The sequence below is a fragment of the Delphinus delphis genome, chromosome 18 (assembly GCF_949987515.2).
Source record: "Delphinus delphis chromosome 18, mDelDel1.2, whole genome shotgun sequence".
Taxonomy (NCBI): Eukaryota; Metazoa; Chordata; class Mammalia; order Artiodactyla; family Delphinidae; genus Delphinus; species Delphinus delphis.
In genome coordinates, this window is record NC_082700.1 from 43960887 (window position 1) to 43976904 (window position 16018).

Consider the following 16018-nt stretch of genomic DNA (forward strand, 5'->3'; position numbering starts at 1 on the left):
CAAACGCTGGGCGGCTAGTATGCACTAACTCTGTGTGGGCAAGCCATTAGCAGCATTATGTGAAGCATAGCTTTTTATGTTACAAGATCACTCAACACGAGTAGGCAGATGAACTTAGAGGAACTGAGCCCAGGAGCCGCAAAACCACCCAGGAGTTTCTGCCATAGTCCGGGCAAAATGTAATATGGATGCAGAAGCAAATTTAAGAGGAGGCCAAAATCTACAAGCTAGCCCCACTGGATGCAAGACGTAAAGGAAGTTCAGTGAAGGAACTCTGAAGAGAATGGGCTCAACAATAAATTTTTCTTACATTCAATGTAAAATATGTGGCAAAATTAAGTACAGTGGCCTTTAAGTTCCCTTCCAGCTCTAATTTCTTTTGATTTCTAACTTATTACTCTGCTTAAGTAAAGTCCCTTCAGAGGTACAGAACAGTTCTTACACCTGAATGGGATGCAAAGAATGATCTGACTTCTGTTCACCAGGGGATGAATTGAACTGTCCTTGCAGGAGAGATAACAGATGGTGTGAACCCCAGATCCTAGAAAAGGGCCAGGCACACGAGAAGTATTCAGCTTTTCGAAAACAAATGAACAATCATTTCCTTTCCTAGATCTTCACACCCTTCCTCTGCTGGCTACTTTCTCTCAGCTTATAAACATCCTCAAATATACCCACTTTAAAAACTCTCAGACCTATGATTCTTTGGGTATTCTTGTGGATAACCTAAATCTCTCCCATGCCTTCAAACACCTGTCCTTCCAAAAAGCCCAGATCTGTATCTTGGGCCCAGACCTGGCCCCTCTACCAGGCCCCTCTAAAGCACTGAAGATGAAGTAAGATCCTCTCCCTACCCCCAATCGCTTCCTACTGTGCTCTGTTTATCTCACAAAAAGATGCAGCTGTAAACTGTCACCCACGCTTGCTGCCCTCCCTTTTCTAACTGGTCACCAGGCCCCACCCATTCTCTCTCAGATCTGAAAATTCCAGTCCCACCTTTTATAACTTAAGTGGGACCCTTTGATTACAATTCACGCTGCACCCAATCAACTGCTTTCCACATGGAGGTCCCAGTGAGCCTCTAAACCAGAAGTCCAATTCACTGTTCTTTGGTGTTTCCCACAGCCTTCAGGATAAACATCCAAACTTCTGACATGACAAACAAGGCCCCTCTCTGTGGGGCCCCACTAGCTTTCCAGTATCAACTCTCATTGCTTTCCCAAACCCTGAGTTCCAGTCCTGTACCTGAGTTTTGCCATATTTTTTTATATTTTTTACAAAACAATCACTTTGTTTTGTACTGACAACCCCACAGAGAATTTACTACTGAATGTCTACTTTACAGAGGAGAAACTGAGGCGTAGGAAGTGAAGTGACTGAGTGAGAGGAAGGACTCAGACAACTGGTGTCAGTAAATTAACCCTGCAAGGAGGCCGTTAGACCGCGGTGGCTCTAGTGATGCGGCTGCCTACGTAAACCAACCAAAATCTAAGCCTGTCAACGCCTCAGGGTGACGAAAACCGCTGAGGACAACCAGTCACAAACCACCAACTAGGCGTTAAAGCCATAGCAAATCAGTCATTTCCTTGCTTTGCTTCTGCCGTTTTAAAAGAAACATCTCTGCAGCTCCTGTGGCTGGAGTGCTCCTCACCTCTTCCGCTTTGTGGTGCCTGAATTGAATCTATTTTTGCTCACATGAAGTGTTAAAATTTTAAATATGCCTCAGTTTGTCTTCTAAGATTGGCCATAGAAGTTGGATTTGTGTCCAGTTTCTAGAACAGTGGTCTTCCTCTGGTGAGGCCTTAGGCGTTACGTGTACAACGTTCCTCTTCTACCATCACCTTCTGGATGCCTCCACCCACTACCAGCTCCCACGCATCAGGTCCCCTAGATGTCAGCAATGGCTTTTACATACAGCGTGCTCACCTTATAACATCGCAGACACTCCTCCGTCCTCCAGCCAGCGTGTGAAGTGAAACATTGCCATTCCTGTTGAAGAGTCTCTGGTGTGACCACTTTCCCAAACACAGCCACTCCCCAGCTGACCCTGGACTGTTTTTTTCATTCGTGTCTCTTTTTCTTCAGATGATTTTCTAGTAATTTATACAAATATGTGAATCTGGATAAACTAATATATTTTACACTCAATTTCAGGTTGCATCCTTTGCTCTCCAGCAGTCATTGGAGTGCTGTTTTCAATATGTCCACGCAGGGATTCAAAATAACAAAAATGCTTTTGAAAAATAATGTCGTAGGTTGACAGAGTGGTTTGTAAATTATAGCATACTCTTATGCTCTTAATTCTTCTTCACAACCCTGCTTATCATGGCTGGAATTGCTGCTACACCTGTGGGGTCAGCTGGGGGCTGGCTGTAGCCAGGCCAGGGGCCTGACTGGGCTACATGCCTCTTATGCCCCAGCTAGTAACTGGGGCTTGTGCTCATGGGGGTAGCAGGGCTCTGAGAGGAAGAGTAGAAGCATCGTGGGACCTAGCTCTGAGCTGGCACACTGTCGTTTCTGCTGCCTTCTATTGGCCATGGCAAGTCACCTAACTTCAAGGGTGGGGAAATCAACTCTACCTCTTGATGGGAGAAGTTGGAATGTCACATTGCAAAGAGTGAGGACACAAGGAGTCAACCTGGAGCCATTTTTGCAATTTGGGATGGCGCTTGGTGCCTTCCTTGAGGAGGTCGTCCAAAACCATTTTTCAAACATCCCAGGTTCCTATAAATCTCCACCTCTGGTTTGGCAGCCCTAAAAATTACCAGTCAGTTTTGGTGAGGGGACACTTGGTGACAGTGTTGTCTTTCGAAATGAGTAATTCCGTTACCGACATTACATTGCTCCCCATACATTATTTATAAGGTTTCCCTGTTTGTATGTGCAAACTATTTCTGTGTATATTTTGAGAAATACATTGTACAGGCCTCTTTTTTTTCTTTCACACACCCTAGAGATGTCATAGAGGCAGTAAATGTGTCCAAATTTTTGAGAAATTGGAACAATCAATACTGACCTGTATGGAATGCTGTTAACATGTCAATTCCCGCTACAGTACTTTTCATCTGAGACACTTAGGGTCTGTTAACAGATTAAAAGTAGTAAAAGACGTGGATCGAGAGAATTTTCATTATCTTGTGCTCTGAAAACTTGGATTTTCATTGGTTTGAATGGGCCTGAAAATGCATTTTTCTTAGTAGGGGCATAGAAGCCTCTAGCGGTATTCTTAATAAAGCAAGGTGAGTTATAAGCAATCATCTGAGGGAGGGTAAATGTACCACACTCCATTTTAAGAAAAATACAATATAAAAGTCTTACCATGGAAGAAAATCTTTATATGATCTTTTATTTTAAAAACTTCAAGAAAAATAAAGACATGACACCATATTCAGTTTAAAGTCAGTGACTTGTAAGCAAGGCAAAGTAAAGACAGTCTGATTAAGGCCGTTGCATTGTTCTGGCAATTTTTAGGTCTCACCCATTTCTGTGGCCTTTTTAGAACCTAAGCTTCTAGGGCACAGAGAACTTCATCTTGACGTAGGACTGAGCAAATGCACGGAGCGTTTTTCAATAAGTAGGCATTAAATTCTAAGTCCAGAAGGGGCCTTGAGATGCCCTGTCTTTACTCCTTGGTAGAACTGTTTTAACCAGCCCCTGAAAACAGATTTTTTTCTTTAAATCTCAAAATTCAGAGATTCCACAATCAGAACTTACTTCTCATATTGCCTTGTGGTCTGCTGTGGGCATCTGTCGAATGGTGTGAACTCTGCGTGGGGAGCCTGGCCTACCCTCCAGGCCCACGGTTTGGGCTGCTGTGGTGCCATGCTGTGCTCAGGGGCCTTCTTTTTTGGAGGTCTGGGCTCCAGTGAGCCTTGGTCATGTTCTTTTATGGACCCTTGGGTGCTTGACCACTCTGACCCTCAGTCTCATTTGCAGGTTCTGGGGAGGATTAAATGAGCTCATGTGATATCCAGGTGACTGAGGCAGAGTAGGCTCGGGATGAATCTTTGCTTCGTTTTCATTAGCTGCGGAGAAGACGATGACAGCTTGGTGCCTCTCCAGCTTTAATATGGGTATGCCTCTCTTGTGGATCTTGTTAAATGCAGGCTGGTATTCAGTAGTTCTGGTTGGGGCCTGGATTCTGTGCTTCTAACAAGCTCCTAGGTGACGGTGACGCTGAGGGCAAGGGTCCAGCACCTGCGTTTTTCCCTTTCCAGAAGAGCAGGATGTCTGCCCCCCCAACCCCCCACCCCCGGGAGGAGAAAACATCCGCAGCGTGACTACTAGGAACCAGCTTCCCTCACAGGCAAGGGACCTGTACCTCTGCTCCCAACCATTTTGTCTGAGGCGCAGCAAGCCAAAACACTGAAATGCTGAGGTTTGCAGCAAAGAGGAGGTTTATTCACAGGGCAACCAAGCGAAGACGTGACGTGAGAATAGGTCTCAAATCCGCCTCCCCAAAGGCAAGGGGCTTGGGGTATCTGTGGGATAAAGGATAAAGAAGCAGGGCAGTATGAGGCATGGGGAGCATGAGGAAAGGTGATTGGAAAAAGGTGTGCTCATCATTGTTCTGAGCTGGCGTAACTAGGCTACAGGGCTCAGCACATTCTCAGGCTGGAGTGTTCGGCCCTCTGACGGCAGGAGGTCAAAAGGCACTTGCCCAGGTGGAAGATCGGTGGTCCTCTCCACTCTAAACCAGCTCGGCCTAACTAGGCACAGCTGATTCCAAGTTCCTGGACAATCCCGGGGCAAACATCTTATTTCTTATGCTACATGCTACTTGGAGGACGTGCAGGTGTTCAAGCTACCTTGATGAGTGAAGACCGGATTTGACTAATCATGACACCTTGTTTCACCTCCAGGCGAGCAGAAGAGAGCTATATAGGCTGAGTCTGGCTCCTGGCACCTGGAATTGGAGGCAGGTGGTTCAAAAACGGGCTCTCCCACCCTCTGTGTGATCTTAGGTAGGTAGACTATTGAACTTTCCTGTGCCTGTTTCTCCACCAGCAGCATGGGGACACTCAGAGTCCCTCTCTTGGGGGCTGTTATGGGGGTTCAGTGAGATATAGATGCATGCACAGGCACATGGGAGACACCCAGTGTGTGTTACCTTCGTGCTTATTTTTATTAGGACACCAGTATTGTTAGAAGATTTCTGGTTTGGATGACAAATTAGATAGGTGGTTATTGCTATAGATTATGCAACAGCTATTCACATTACCATTTGCAAAAAAGTAGTCGGTTGTCCAATGGGGATTATAAACATCCATTTAACATGAGCAACTGAACAGATATATTTTACACAGTAACTACTTCAAGTACTATTTAAAATCAATTCTCTTTGTTTTCTTAAGCAATGGTTAACCCCCAATTTCGTGAATACTACCAAGTAAGTCACTTGAAACTCATCTAGAGCAATCTATTTCACTTAGCAAGCCTAAAGCTATAGTTCAACAATTTTATTTACTGTTCTATGACAAAAATTACTCTGAACAGCTATCCCCTGGATAAGTAATCAGCTAAAGCTAGTTTGACTGACTAAATCGATTTACTGAGTTAATAAGCCTGTTGTTTTAGAATAGGTCTAATGCATATTTCTCATCCACCCTGCATTAAACTATTTCCCATGCCTAAAATGTCTTTTTTTCCCATTCGTACATATCCAAATTCCTACTTCTGTGCTGTAGGGCTTGGCTGAACTACACCTGCCTTCAGTGAAACTTTTCTCTCCTGCACAATTGGAGATAATTTTAGTCTCCTCATGACTCCCATGGGGTTACCTCTGCTGTGACACTTGACTATTTGGTGGCATATTTTATTTTATTTTAAAAAGCCATTCGTTAGTCCGTGCATGTCAAACGGTCAGTGCTTTCTCTTCGTAAACCTGCATAACAATTTTCTGAACTCTTCTGCTCTGGGCAAGATTCATCAATACACCAGACAAACATAGTGAAAGAGGAGACAGTACTTGTGTTGTATTCAATTGGGTCTTGATACCTAAGTGTGACTCTTAACCAAGGATTATGCAGTAGTTAAGGACACAGATTAAAGTTGTTTAGGGTGTGTCCTAAAGTCTCAGTGGCAGAATTTAAATCTCTACTCTGGAAATTGTAGACCTGAGACAAACTACTTCCCTAAACGTCATTTCCTGCATCTGAGAAAGATAATAGTATCTACCTTGTAGTAGACTGAATAATACCATTGCCCCCAAATGTCCACATTCTACTCTCCAGAACCTGTGAATGTCACCTTAACTGGCAGAAGGGACTTTGCCAATGGGATGAAAGTAAGGGTTCTGAGATGGGGAGATTCTCCTGGACTACCTGGACGGGCCCAAATATAACCACTGGTATTCTCGTAAGAGAGAGGCAGAGGGAATTTTTACTCCAAAGAGAATGTGATGATGAAGTTGGGGTTGGGTTGATGTGGCCAGAAGTCAAGGAATGCTGGCAAGGAAACAGATTCTCGCTTAGAGCCTCTAGAAGGAGGATGGATGGCCCTGTCAACTCCTGGTTTCAGCCCAGGGAAACTGGTTTTGGATGTCTGTCTTCCAGAACCATAAGAAAATAAGTGTGTTTTGTTTGAAGCAAGCACATTTGTAGTAATTTGTTACAGCAGCCATAGGGAACTAATGCGTACCTCATAGGAACTATTTCTCCAATTAAAATGTGTGACTGGAAACACACTTAGTGGCATGTGTGACACACAGTAGTTATGCTACCATAGGTCGTTCTTGGAAACTGAAGCCTTGGTTTTGAGAGATCATCAAAACCAGTACAATGGTTGCCATGTTTCTCCTTGTTCATCCTGGTGACAAACCTGGTAGAGAGAGCTCCATCCTTTCCCACAGGACCCCACCCCTAGTACTTAGAGGGAAGCGGTTATGTCTCACTTAAGGCACCTTTTTCTTTTCCTTTCTACTTTTTTCTTCATTAATCTTCATCCAACTGGCCTTTCTAAATTTTACAGAAAACAAAACCATTTCTCAGTGGATTCAGATACTACCCCAAGTTAATATTCCAACCAAGTTCTTGTTCTTCCGGGTCTCATCACCAGAAATTTCTGAGCCTAACTCTTCTCTAGTTTCTAGGATCACTCATTTTCTCATTTTTCCCTTCTCCTTTTAGTTCAGAGTCTTGTCAATTTAGTCCCTTCCCTAACCACAACTTATAATAAGGTGACACAGCAAAGTGATGAAAGTCTAGATGGTCTGGTTTTAATCCTGGGTTTTTGCCACCTACTTACTGTGTGGCATTAGGCAAGCTATTCAATGTCTCTGGGCCTCAGTTTCCCCCAAAAAAGTGAATATTGTGAATATTCCCTACCTATAGGGTTGCCATTATGAGGAATAAGTGAGTTAATATTTGGTAAGCCCTTAGAATAATACTTGTTATAGTCAAAGCACTACAGTTGTGCTTGTTAATAATAGTAAATGAAATTCCAAGCGTATAACTTACCCAACTTTCTGTCAACTTTGAAGTGTTGGTCTATCTGTTGGCCGACGTTGCAGGTGAATGAGTCAAGGCATGGCCTGAGGCATTGCTACCACTGGGTGGTGTGTTCCCAGAACTTGGAACAGTGGTGTGAAATGGGTAGTGGTTCTACTTGGAGACAGGGCAGACTGGAAAATGACAGCCTGGGAAGGAGGTGTGGTGTCCATAGCTTTGGTGTCAGAGGTGCTGCCTGCTGAAGCACCGGTGCCAGCCTAAGCCATAAATGGGGTGCTGGGGAAAACAGGAACAGGACGGAAGATGACAGCCTGGGAAGGAGGTGTGGTGTCCATAGGTTCGGGGTCTGAGGTGCTGACTGCTGAGGCACTGATGCCCGCAAAAGCCGTAAATGGGGTGCTGGAGAAAACAGGAGCAGAATAGAAGATGACAGCCTGGGAAGGAGGTGTGGTGTCCATAGGTTCGGGGTCAGACGTGCTGCCTGCAGAAGCACCGATGCCCGCCAAAGCCGTAAATGGGGTGCTGGGGAAAACAGGAGCAGAATAGAAGATGACAGCCTGGGAAGGAGGTGTGGTGTCCATAGGTTCGGGGTCTGAGGTGCTGCCTGCTGAAGCACCGATGCCCGCCAAAGCCGTAAATGGGGTGCTGGGGAAAACAGGAGCAGAATGGAAGATGACAGCCTGGGAAGGAAGTATGGTGTCCATAGCTTCCGTATCAGAGGTACTGCCCGCCTGATCTGAGAGCAGAGAGTGAAAGTGGGAGGGCTTCTTCCTAGCCTCTAACTCCTCTCAAGGTCAGGCACGTACTGGTCACTGGACGGCTCAGCCTGGCTCTTATACATGTCCATTGTACATGTCACAGAGAAAGTGTGGGCGGGGCAGGGGGTGAGGCAGGGGGCACATGCAAGCCCAGCTGGTGGCGAAACCCCGGCCCAAAGGCAAAGGGTGGGGCCCCTTCTGGACTTTCTAGTGGCTGGGACTTCTCGCTGTGCGTGGCAGGTGTTTGTCACCAGACGGGCCACCATGCGGTGACTGTTGGGGACTGTGGAAGCCTCCTCCTCCAGAGCTCACCCTGCCTGGGCACCAGCTCTGCAGACCCCTCAGCCCTGCGTATGTATCGGCCAGGCCTTCCCCACCACGGGGCCCAGAGGCCAGAGCCTGCTCAGAGCTGAGGGCAGGAGGCAGCCAGAGCTTGCCAGAGTGTGGGCCACCTCCTCCGGGAACCTCCCCAGCTTCTCTGCGAGGCCTGGAGACAGGATCGCCTTCTCCAGGGCTGCTCAGCTGCCAGCATCACCATGAGCCAGGTGGCGAAGGTTTCTGAGCAGGAGATGCAGAGCCCTGATCCGACTGGATGCTGCACCCCACGATGTCCCTTCCTGGCCGATAGGTTCTTTCTTCACTTCTTTTTTGAAATTTGGTAAAACAACATTTAAACCTAGGCCTGTCCTTCAGGGTATACGGTTGGTAGTGGCTTAGCCGGGATTCGAACAAAGCCTGTGTGATTCCAGAGCTCGTGCTCTGGACTGTGGTGCCTCCTTATTATACATGCTTCATGTGTTACTTGTTTTTCTTTTTTTCTTGTAGTCCTTATGGTACTTAGCCCTAAGTGCCATACCTGCAATGAACAGCTACACTGCCCTGTAGGAGGTCTTCTTTTGTTCAACGCATGAATTGGTCATCCACGACACTGGGTTCTAATCTCAGAAGATACAGGTCAGGGACCACCAGTTGTCAGCATGGCACTATTCCATATTTCCAATTGAGGCTTGAAGCCTGGATTTTCCCTTTCTCTAGTTTGAAGGATCCATATATGTAAAGATTATATTCTAGATAAATGATGGGCTATCCTGAAAGAAATTCACCAGTGAATTGTTCGGTATGGATTAGAAGCCAGCTTCTCTGGCCTTCCTGGAGTATATCCAGTAAGGCGTCTCATTCATGTCTAGAAAGCAAATATATCATTTATTGCAACTTCAGCATGGAGCGATGTATTGGTGTAAAGTACGATCAACACAATTTGGTCATTGTGAGTATGCCAGCTGTGTCCACTCTTTACTACACATATGTAACTCTAGAGATTCATATGCCCAAGAGAGGAGACGTACTCTTGGGTGTCTAGGACAAGGGAAGCATGTGTTGTTATTCAGGAGCTGGAAGCTTCAGCATGACAGGAAAGAATTGAACAATCCTGGTCTACACATCACTTGACCTTGTTTAAAACTTGTTTCTTTGGCTTGCTTCATTGGAGTGTTTTCTCTCTCCTGGGGCTGACATTGTGTGTTATGTATCACGCATGTGACATGTAGAAGTTTCAGAAGCCAGAATCATATAGATCAGTAAAAATGTATATATATATATATATATATATATATATATATATATATATATATATGTATGTATATACATATATAAATATATTTTTTTAAACCTATTGAAAATAACACTGGGCATAATTCATATATTCCAAAATTAGTTTGACCCTCTGCTCATGAGATTCTTTTTATGGTATGTCACAGCAAATTTGGACTTCCATCCCCAAGAAACTTTGGGGTTGGAGGACACAAAAGCTTTTGCTCAGACCTAAATTCTGTCTGAAAAAAAAGGGTAAATATTATAAGCCTTTTCTAACCTCTCCAAGAGCAGAAATGATTTACAGCTGTGGCATTGAACCATAATTCCTCGATCTCATTTGAGAAGAGGTCAGTAAGAAACAATGTCTTGATTTTTGTTTCTTTTGTTTCTTCCCTGTTTTCTTGTCTTGCTTACCAACAATCCATTGTAATTCATGAGTTAGTATGGCAGCAGGCTGAGTGTTCCCTGGGGCTCATGAAATGAACTGTTTTTCCTAAAATGACTTTTGTCTCCTTGTTTTCAGCCCCTCTTCTTTCCTCTGCCCTTTACTATAACCAGAGCTCAGCAAAAGCTGACTGGCTTTGTGCAGACCTTACTTAGGATCAGTCTTTTTTTCTTCATTATTTTATTCATGGCTCCTCCATTTCATTGTTTGCCTTCTCGAAATGTGTTGAAATCTTTCTGTGGTTGATGACTTCCAAAATGTCTTGGCTTTTATTGGTTGATTAATTTTGGTATTTCTACAGTTTTATTTAGATATGGTTTCAGGAGAAACAGAAAGTAAATATATTTCCTAGTCTGCCATCTTGAGCTGAAAATCCCTGTGGATTTTAGCATCCAATGTTCCCATGGGAAAAAACCCAACCTTGGCATTAATAGATGTAACACTCAAGATTTCAGCTTTTCTTGAGCAATCACTAAGGATTCAATATGTGGTCATTTCTAATGGGAAAATAATAACTATCTCATGGTGTTGATTTGAGGATTAAATTAGATAATGAACATGAAAATGCTTTGTAAGGTTTAAAAATCTATAAAAATGTTTTTTATTATTATTTGATTTGTTGCTATTTCAACTTCACTTGACAGTTGTTTATGACCTTGCCTATGTGACAAAGTGCCCTCTGGTTTATTGTTTTGAAAGCCAGAATATATTTTTCAATAGCTCAATGGAAATGGCATCATTTATGCAGGTTAAGGGTGAAATGTTTCTTGACACCTATAGTGTTTTCAGGAACTAACTGACTCATGTATTCCTCTTCCAGATTTTGTTGAGGACCTCCTATGAGCCACATGCTTTACATCAGGTGTTGGAAAGCATTTTCTGGATTTTAAATATCTTAGGCTTTGTGGGCCATATACAGTTTCTGTAGCTTCTCCTCCTCTTTCTTCTTCAACAAGCTTTCTAAACGTGAGAACCATTATTAGCTCACAGTCCCACAGATCCAGGCTGAGAGCCTGATTTGATTTGTGGCCAGTATTTGCCGATCCCTGCTCTGCGTCCTCACTGACGAGGGGGACCATGTTTGGGTAATCACTTCTTTGAATCAACTATTGGTCTTCTGGGGCTTGTGCTTACTCTTCTATAGTCTCTAATCAACATGGCATCCAGAGAGGTCTTGTTAAAACATAAGTCAGATCATGTCACTCAAATCTCTTCAATGGCTTCTTCACAGAAAATGCAAAGTCCTCAAAGTGCCTCCATAGCCCTAGAAATCTGGGCCTCCGTTTACTCTCTGACTGTTTCCTTCTCCTCTCCACTTTGCTCGCTCTGTTTTCCACACACTGACATCCTTTCTGCTCCTTGGATACTCCAAGCCTACTCTTGCCTCATTGGCTTTCTGCCACGGACCAGCCAGAGAAAGAGGATTTCACCACCCAGGGTCAGAAGGGAAGGGGTAAGGAACTGAAGTAGCACCAACGAATGGGGTCAGAAGGACCAAGACAACTGATGGTTGCAAGGCAAATTTTATTGCGCTACAGTGGCAGATTATATAGACTAGAAAAGGGAAGGTTGCCAGACGGTGGTTTACATTATGTAAAGACTGTCTCGGCTCAGGGTTAACTTCCCTGGGAGAAAACCCATAAAGCCAGAATCATCAAAAATAACCTGCACGTGCAGGGGGGAGACAACTTTGCTTATCTCAGTTTACATTCTTTCTGATCTCTGGGCCCTGGTGATTTATCTCCCATGGAATGGAACAAGGAGGGGAACAAGTAGGGACAGTCCCTTCGAGCAGCGAGCGGTGGCATGCCTGGCACGTCCACAGCCTGCTTTCATGGCTGACTGCTTCCCACAGGTCCCCCTTTTTTATTTTTTAATTTTTGCTGCAAAATTATTCCATGAAGCTTAGTGCCGAGAGTAGTATATTGTTGCATGAGGATATGAAACAGACATGAGAAGATTATTATCAATAATAGGCAAATTATGGCCAGGGTAATAAAACCTGACAACCTTCCAGTAATCCAAGACTGAGGGTGTAACTACTTTAAATGATCCAGTAATGTTTGAATTACATCTTCTGGCGAAATATCATCAAGATGTGCGTTTTGCATATCCTGAATTTCAGCATTTAATTTCTTAAGATCAAGACTAATATTATTATCTGACCAAACACTCAGCAGGTGCATTTTTACTTTTTCTCATTCCCAAATAGAGTCATCATACTTATAAGGAGTAACACAAATCCATGTATACTTTGCATGACAAGCTAAATGTATCCTCAATTTTAATACTGCCATCTGATCTCCTTCTTCTTCTTTTTCTGAATCAACAGTGTCAAATTTTCGGGAGAGATGCAGAGCTTCTTCAAATTCTGAACTTGTTGTGAGCTGTGGCGAGCCATCTATTTGCTTGACTAAGTGCTCAGGAAGCCAGCGAGGTCCAGGCGCTGATCTGGGAAAGATATACACGTGACCGCGGCCCCAAATCAACACAGGATCAGGACCATGTCAAGTGCTGGTTAATAGATCTTTCCAGAGGACCTCCGGAGATTGAGAGGCCAATCTTGGCTCAGCCATCAACCTCTCCCCTGCAGACCGGCCAAATTTATCAACAGTGCGAAAATTTTAAATAAACAAAGCATGATTTATAAGCTTATGTGGTGTTGTTCTGTATAATTCCCCCTTTTTTATTTTTTCAATAGTTTTCAAGATCTATTTGCACGTTCTATAATACCTTGTCCTTGAGGGTTATATGGGATGCCTGTAATATGGGTAATTTGTAATGAATTACAAAATGTTGCAAAAGCAGCACTAGTGTAAGTGGGCCCGTTATCTGTTTTAATAATTTTGGGAAGATTCGTGAAAGCAAAACAGTGTAATAAAAGAGTGATAACATGTTTAGTAGCTTCTCCTGTTTGTGCGGTAGCACAAAGAAAGCCAGAATAAGTGTTAATAGTGACATGAACAAATTGCAACTTCCCAAAAGAGGGGATGTGAGTAACATCCATTTGCCATAAATGACTAGGTAATAATCCACGAGGATTGACACCATAATGTGGAGCGGGAAAATGAGGTAAACATTGTGGGCATTGCTTAACAATTTGTCGGGCAGCCTCACGAGTAAGGGAAAATTGTTTGTGTAAGGTGGTAGCTGATTGATGATGTACAGCATGGGAGTGTTGTGCTGCTTGCAAAGGAGTTTGATCATAACTCACCATAACGCAAGGGCGTCCTGGATATAAACCATGTTTATTTACAGTACGCAAGTAGCAAATGCAATACATTAGCCATTCTTGATAGCGTGACGAACGGAAAGGAGGAGTACGGTAAATTGGGATATGTCCTGCTTTAGGGAAAAGAGATTGAGGAGGAGGAGTAACTTCAACTCTATTCTTGGGAGGAAAATGTACAGGATAAAGATCACGTTTAGATCGAGTTAAAACATCTGCAGTCGCATTAAGTTTAGTCAAATGGACCAGGCAAGTTAGAATGAGCACGGATATGTAGAGCTGCAACAGGACCATCGCGGGAACGAATAAACTGGGTTTCTTTGTTTTTTTGTTTTGTTTTGTTTTTTTTGTTTTGCGGTACGCGGGCCTCTCACTGTTGTGGCCTCTCCCGTTGCGGAGCACAGGCTCCGGACGCGCAGGCTCAGCGGCCATGGCTCACGGGCCCAGCCACTCCGCGGCATGTGGGATCTTCCCGGACCGGGGCACGAACCCGTGTACCCCTGCATCGGCAGGCGGACTCTCAACCACTGCGCCACCAGGGAAGCCCTGAATAAGCTGTTGAAGCAAACGAAAAGAGGATGATAATTCAGGGTCATTAGTATGTCCTATGGTAGCAGTTTCCAAAAGAAGTACTAGATCAATGTGGTATTTACTATCAGAAAACAGATTAAGAGACACAGAAGGAAAATGCTCAAAAACCATAATAACAGCATATAGTTCAACACGCTGAGCTGAAGTCAGTGAAGTTTGTTCAATCAATTTTTGTCCCGTCGTCCATGAGTACAATAGCCATTCCTTAGTAGGACCCGTCTGTAAAAACCAAAGGTACATGTGGAATAGGGTGCCGTTGGATTATAGAAGGAAAAATGTAAAGATTATTTTTACTAAATTGAATTATCTTATCAGCAGGATAATGACATCCTAGGTTTCCTGGAAATCCTGCAAGAGCAAGACCCCATTCGTTACTATGTTGAAAAAGCCAATTTTGTTGACTAACTGAATAAGGGATAATAATTTGAGAAGGTTCTATTCCTATAAGTTGTAAGCATCTAGTTCTACCTTGCATTATTAACTTACTAATAAGTTCATAATAAGGGTTAATAACTTTAGAGGGTGTAGTTTTCATATGAATCCATTCAATAATCCCAGCAGTTTGTCACAAAACAGCTGTAGGTACATGAGGTGTTGGACAAACAATTAAAGAAATTGGCAGGTGAGTATGTATTCGAGTTAACCGCGCAGAGCTGATAGCTCTATTAACTATTTGTAATGCTTGGAAACCCTCTGGAGTCATGGAGCGTAATGACAAAGGGTCTGAATTGCCTTTAAGAATATCCAACAGAGGCTGTAATTGAGCAGTAGTAAGTTTTAAGGAAGGCCTTAGCCAATTAATATCTCCAAGTAATTTTTGAAAATCATTTCATGTTTTTAAATGATCAACTCGAATTTGCAGTTCTTGAGGCCTAATAGTAGTGTTATCAATACATTTTCACAAATATAAAAATGGAGATTGTCTTTGAACTTTTTCTGAGGCAGTGACCAAGCCAAATGATCGTAAGGATTGTTGTAAAAATTGAAAAGCAGTCTCTAATAAAGAAATATTATCAGTGGCTAAAAGTATATCATCCATATAATGTATGAAGTATAACGTTGGAAACCTTTTTCTCACAGGAGTCAAGGCCTGAGACACCTATTTTTGGCAAAATGTAGGACTATTTGCCGTGCCCTGAGGCAATACTTTCCATTGAAATTTAAGGAAGGCAAGCTAAAAGCAAAATGTTTTCTATCTTCAGGAAACAAAGGAATAGTGAAAAAACAATCTTTTAAATCTATAACTAAAAGATGGTAATTGTGTGCTATGGCTGCTGGAGAGGGTAGGCCTGGTTGAAGAGCTCCCATTATTAGCATAGTTTTATCAACAGCTCTTAGATCCTGTAATAACCTATATTTTCCAGACTTTTGCTTGGTAATAAAAATAGGAGTATTCCAAGGGCTATTGGATATTTCTAAATGCCCTAATTGTTCCAGTACTAATTGTTCTGCAGCTTCTAATTTCTCCTTTGTGAGGGGCCATTGGTCCACCCATACAGGGTCATCAGTCAGCCAAGTAATTGGATCAGCTGTGAGTGGAGGAGAATCCAAGGTCCCTAAGAAAAACCCAAACCTTGTCTATCATTTTTTATTTTCACATCAATAGGATAGACAGTTCCTTGTTGATTTGTTCCCAGCCCTTTTGTGGGAAGAAATCCTTGATCCAACATCCTATTAGAGACTTGAGAATTTGGACTATAAAGCAGTACTCCCATTTCTTTTAATATATCTCGGCCCCAGGGGTTTAAAGGCAGCCCAGGCAAAACATAAGGCTGGAAGTATCCTGAATGGCCCTCACTATCTTGCCATAATAATAACTGACTACTTTGCACAGGAGAAGAACTTTGTCCTATTCCTTGAAGTTGTGTAATAGTAGGACTAATGGGCCAACGTTTAGGCCAGTGCATCTGCGTCGTAACAGAGACATCAGCTCCAGTGTCTAACAAACCTGAAA